Source organism: Corvus cornix, chromosome 2 (genome assembly GCF_000738735.6).
Source record: "Corvus cornix cornix isolate S_Up_H32 chromosome 2, ASM73873v5, whole genome shotgun sequence".
Taxonomy (NCBI): domain Eukaryota; kingdom Metazoa; phylum Chordata; class Aves; order Passeriformes; family Corvidae; genus Corvus; species Corvus cornix.
In genome coordinates this window covers 128,716,241-128,722,265 of record NC_046333.1, presented here as the reverse complement: position 1 = coordinate 128,722,265, position 6,025 = coordinate 128,716,241, and positions in this window count along the sequence as shown.

Below are 6,025 nucleotides of genomic sequence, written 5' to 3'. Positions count from 1 at the left end.
TCCACACCTTTGGTCACACAATCAGCTTTTCCCCCAAGTAGAACAGTGCCCTATAGATGAGCCTGGACTGCAGGGCAGGTGCGCCCCAGGGTGCACCCCACAGCCCTGCTCCCCCCCTCACCAGGATGGCAGGACCTGTGGGCGTGCTATTTTTCCTTTCAGCTGTCAGCTCAAGTTTCTTTGCAACAAAACAAAGTCAGTGCTCAGGAAGTGAGGACTATGGGAACAGGGACCACTGACATACACCCAGATCTCTCCCACTGCGGAGCTAATGCTTGGCCAAAGCATGCATACTGCCCTGTAAACTAGACACAGTCTGAGTTCTCCAGGAAGTGAAGTGAAAGTCCTAAATACTCAAAAGGAGCTCTAAAATCCTCCAGAGAGGCAGGCAAACCTTCTAAATAAGGATTCTAAATTTCCAGCTGTCTTCCAGTAAAACATCTCACAAGGCGAGTCTCTGAAAGCTTTAGTAACTACCACCACTATTAGTAGCACTAACATCCAAGATAATTCCTTGCTAAACAATTAAACTGCTGAATTTGCTTGAAATTGCATGCAAATATACATTATCCAAACAGTGGAACAGGAGATAAATCCAAACAAAAAGAAAATAAAAATCCAGTCTGTCATATAGCAACATAAGCCCCTAAAAATCCCACTGAAGCTCACTGAAAATCAAGGATGAACACTGATGTTAGTAAACACTGGATCAAGCTCTCAGAGAGAGCACTGGGTCCAGTGATCTGCAGCCCATCCCGTCAGTCTGTGCCATAGAGAGAACTCAAGGCAACAGCTGAAGGTCTCCTTGTGGCAGGAGTAGCTTTGGCTGTAGGAGTAACTGCACAACACCTCACATGCTGCCAGTGTAAAGGTATTACGGGATTGTGGCAAGTGGACAAGAGGAGCTGCTTTTCCTGGCATGAGTTAGGTCCTCCCCAAGCTGCTTTCTACTGGTATGAGTTAGGTCATCCTTAAGGCTCTTTTAAATCTCCTAGTTAGGCAGTTACTTACCATCAAAATGCAAGACAATCCACAGTTAGGCATTATCTTGGGAAAGCTGAGGCTAAATACATGATTTCACTTGTTTTCTTCTTGGCTATAGTTGGTTTATAGAATTGAACAGATCATCAAACAGATCCCACCTACATCAGGCACTACTTCTGGTGGTACTGATACACTGACAACCCAGTACAACCTTTCATGCATATGTAGCATGAACATGGTCTTGTATTCCTTCAAACAAAAAAGCTGTTTCCTCATATCTGGAGCCACAGGCTATCATGCTCCCAGCCCTTGGGAATGGCTGGGTTGGAGTCAGGCTAGTGCCACCCATGAGGTCTGTGCTGGGCATCCATTTAGTTTTTGAAGGAAGGGAGCTGCAAAGTAAAGAATGAAATGTTCTGATGGCTCTGAGGATCTTACAGGGTGGGAAGACATGGCAAAGCGTGGTTGCATAGACTTTGGGCCTTCTAATGCTAACAAAACTGTTGTTGAGCATTGCTTTGTCATTATGCTGCTTCTAGGAAAGCTACACATGAAACTGCAAAGATATAAAGTAGATTAGAAAGGGATTAATTAGGCACTAGCTTCACCTGTCAGAAGGCTAAGGCTTTGATTATGCTGCAATCTAAATTCACAAGTGACTCATTAATTTTCAGTTTCTATCAAAATATATTTTAAATCCTCAAAATTATTTTGGACAATTCTGTCTTGTGCTTGAAAAATATATTTCTGTATAATACTGTCTGTAAAAAACAGTAAAGGCTCATGTACTTCACTATTTACATAATGTATTTCCTGTGCCAGTAGTGGTTTACCATAATAACCACATAATCCAAGGGCAGCTTAAGACAGAGAGTGCATTACAATACTGCATTTTCTTTGTCATTTTTTAAAAATACAAATACTGATTGAAATGTAGATAAAGAAAAAGTAAGCAGTAAGTTATTCTGTAGTATTAGCCAAATATTCTGAATACATGTTCCTCCACTCATAGGTAGCCATACTTGGTGGCAGTTGCACACATCTTCGAGCTGCATTCTAGAGCCCAACACTACTTCTGCAAATTCTGCTACAGCCCAAACCAGGTACCAACACTGTTCCAGCTTCTCTGCCTGGTTTATGTGACAGGAGTAAGCTTGGGGATCTTATTTGAGTACCTGGATCAAAGATTTAAAAAGAAAAAACTTCCAAGGTTTTGGGTTCCTAGGATCACTTTATAAAGCACTAGCCCTTATCTATAATCTGGTTTGTATACCTGTCACAAGTAAGACCGACAACAGGAGGATATGCTATGCTATGCTATGCTATGCTATTCTCTGTACAGGTACAGGTGTTTGCCCCTTTTCAGAATTAACATAACCTTCATACTTTTTCTCTTATGAAAGACTTCTAGTTATGATATTTTTCAGATATGTATTTTACAGTTACAGTGTAGAAGAGCAAGAGAGACCTCCTCTGTGGCACGAAATGGTTATAATTAAAATCTCGGGAATCACTTGCTTCAAAATGCTTCTTACTCTTATGGTTCCCTATGGAAAAGCAGAACCATATGAGCAACTACAGCCAAAGACCAGAATTTCCTTCCACATCTTTCAGGAATGACTGTGCTGCTAATAGTCACCAAGGATCTAATAGGAAAGAAGAAATTCATAAGGCAAATCCAGCCACACCTCAGGATCACACAAGAATGTGGCCTTTCAGAAGAGAGGTGACAAAATAGTCTCTGCCTTTGATATGACTTCTGATGATGGACTGAGAATAGCTAAGTAAACAACCTCTGTGGTCCTTGTGGAGCTTTTGTGTTGTTCGTGTAGGACATGTTCATTTGAAAGTTCTTACTTTTGCATCTCTTTTGATCTCAGCTCAACAAAATCAAGTTTGTGATGCTTCACACAATGCTTAAATTTTTGTGGTTTCTGACTGAGAATTACTTGCCCTGTTATTTATTTGGGGGATACTGTAAGTTATAATTGGCATGTTTGATTTCCACACATCTTGAGAAACCCTGGGGCTATTACCATTAGGTGCTTTCCTGAGAATGAAGAGAGAAGTCTGGTAGTCAAAGTTAAGAAGTCTCAGAAAAGCCACCTATAAAAAAAAAAATTAATTAAAAGCATTTGAACAACAGATGTTTTCAAAGAAAATCATCATCACTTAGATACGGGGTCAAGCTTCCAGCTGGCTTGAGTGTAGCTTTCCTGATTTCTGCCAGATATGGATCTGGCTCACGTAGCTCTAGTAAAAATGAACGACAAGGCTTGGGCTTCTCAGTAAAGTAATTCATTAATCAATCTGCATATATACTTATCACCATACATATAATTTCTGAAAATAGGAAGAATTTTGTCCTTGCATAAAGCCCTCTAGAATCACTGGGACAATTTGCATGGGCTTCATTGGGTTATGGATCATATCCTGTATATATCTACATTTTTAAATCTTTTCCAGTGCTTCCTCTTTCAATGGAAATTAATAGCTTCTTGAATTGAAAAGACCAGTTTCTGATTTAGTTTTGCATAAGCAGAGTCCAGTGGGATTAAATATGAATGCTGGCTTGGTTATTCATTAATCATAAAAATATGGTGTGCAGTTAGTTATGTAAGTGATTATTTTTGCACGGAAATGTCTGCTACTTTTATGCCTGTGCAGAAGGATCATATCAAGTGCAGCAGAGAACTTAGAAACCCATTCACCTTGATATACTGTGTTATAAAGAACACACAAAGATGCATAAATGCTCTGTAGCCAATACTGATTTTGTAGATGTTAGCATAGTGAGAGGTCAGCATGTCCAAGCATCTGCATTCAATTTTACAGCTATGGGGAGAAGCAGAAAAAGTTCATGTGAGACTTCTTTTAAATCCTCCTGGCCACATATGACCTATGTAAAATATTTTATTCTGAGAACTTTTGAAAATGTAAACATTGCAGATCCTGTTAGTTAAAAAGTCTGAACAGTCAGATGAACAAGGTTGAGCTGGCCCCAAACAATGCTAAATTCTTCGCTCCCATGCAGCTACAGTCTTTTGGGTCAGGGAAAAGGAACAAGAACAAGATGTGATGTGCCATTGGAAAATGGTAAGCAGCAAGGAGGAAATCAACATCAGATGCAAGTCAGAGGTCTGTTGAAACAGGTTCAGTACTTGGTTTCTTTTCCTGCAGGCTTGCTGGAAGCTGAAATTCTGCACTGGACAGGGTAATTCAATATGCTTGGTGTAGAAGAAGTTGCCTCACTGGCACAGACATCTTCTATCTAAAAATGAAGGAAATGCAAGTTCCACCTTTGTCTCCTTCCAGTGTCCTTGCGTCACTGGCACTCCATTGTCTTTTCCAAGTACAAAGAATAATCCCAGGCTTGATTCACTGTGCTTCCGTTTGTCAAGGCCAGAGCTCTGCCATGACCTTGATCCTTGTAAAAATAAGCCTCATGAATTCTCTCTTTTCTGGTCATTATTGCTACTTTATGGAAATGTGTTAGGTTCAGATTTTTATTTTCATGACAAGATGTAGGCAGATTATAAAAGTTTCATGGTATGGTTCCCACTGAAGTCTCCATCTCTGAGAAAGCCATCCCTCAAAAGTGGTTCCTAGATAGGAAATCGGCCCAGTCACAATTTTTTTTTCTTTTTTACATGGTGAAACACAGAGCCTGATTATAAGGAAATATTAAAATTTCTTCAGTCCTTTTGCAAGTATAATGGTATTTGTGACTGCAAAACTATTCTAAACATTTTTCATTAATACGAATATTTCGAATGGAAGAGATTAATAGTCAGTTTCTTGTGTCTTTTCTTGTAGCTGCTGCTTTGTTCAGTAGCTAACAAAACACAGGCCAACCTGGTGCATTTCTTGAAGAACTCACAAGCAAACAGCAGTGCCAAGAAGAGAGGGCTGCACATAACAGGTGGAGAAACAGGAGAATGGAAAGATGGAAGGAATCAAGTATAAGGTCTCATGATTACTTAATCACTATGTCCACATCTTGTTCCATAATGCATACAAGATTTCAGCCACCCAATCTACTGAAATCCCTCTCACAACATGTCAGCTTTTAACTAAACATCCCTCTCTCATCCTGATGGGTTATCCATCCCCATTGGCATTTTGCTGTTTTCTGCATTATCCTGTTATTTTTTTATGCTCATGCTATAGGTGAGTCTTAACATACTATTGTCCTAGTCATGTTGATCACTTAACACATGGAGATTCCTGGGTTTCCCAGCTCTTTGCATCTCTCATCCTTACTGTACTACCTACTGCATTTGTCAATGTCCTGTCAGCCAGTCATCTTGACCATCAAACCATCATAACTCAATGTAGTATCTCAAGGGTACTGCTGGAAGGAGAAAGGTAGTTTCAGTGCTTCAGAGTACCCAGGTAGCCCTAATGACTAAAATGACTAATCCCAAAAGGAACTTAGTCAGCATTACCAGTACAGCACCATGTTTCCCCATTACTGGAGGAAGATTTTTGTAAGCTGTTCCGTCCCCTCCCTCCAACTCACTGCTTATAGGACAGCAACTCTCCAAAGCTGGTCTATCAAAAAAAGACCTTACTTGGTCAGAGCAGACTGTGGTAGTGTCCCTCATGCCTCTGCACTGTTTCTAGGCTGTCTCAGTATCCCATTATATCTCAGAAGGAATATCAAGTTAAAGGGTTGCGGCTCTTCAGAGATCAGCTCTGTGCAAAGCTGTCTGGAGGTCTGGACTGGGGATGAAACAGTGAAAAACGGATTCCTTGCACCCCACATGGTGCCCCAAGTGATTTTTTTTTCTTGTACCGAGACATCTTGAGGTGCTACAAGCCACGCTCTAAAATCAGGACCCTCTTCCACACGGAAGCCTCATGGCTAATCTGGGAGGCTGTGCTCATCCTCTGTCCCCACGTCCCATGGGCGCGCTCTCCAAAGCAAGGGATGCGCGGTAACTCCTGGGTGGGTCGTTCAGCGCTGCTCTCTCTGCTCGGGGCTCCCCGCTCGGCACCCACACACCCCTCCCACGTCGAGGGGTGTCGATTCCCGAGG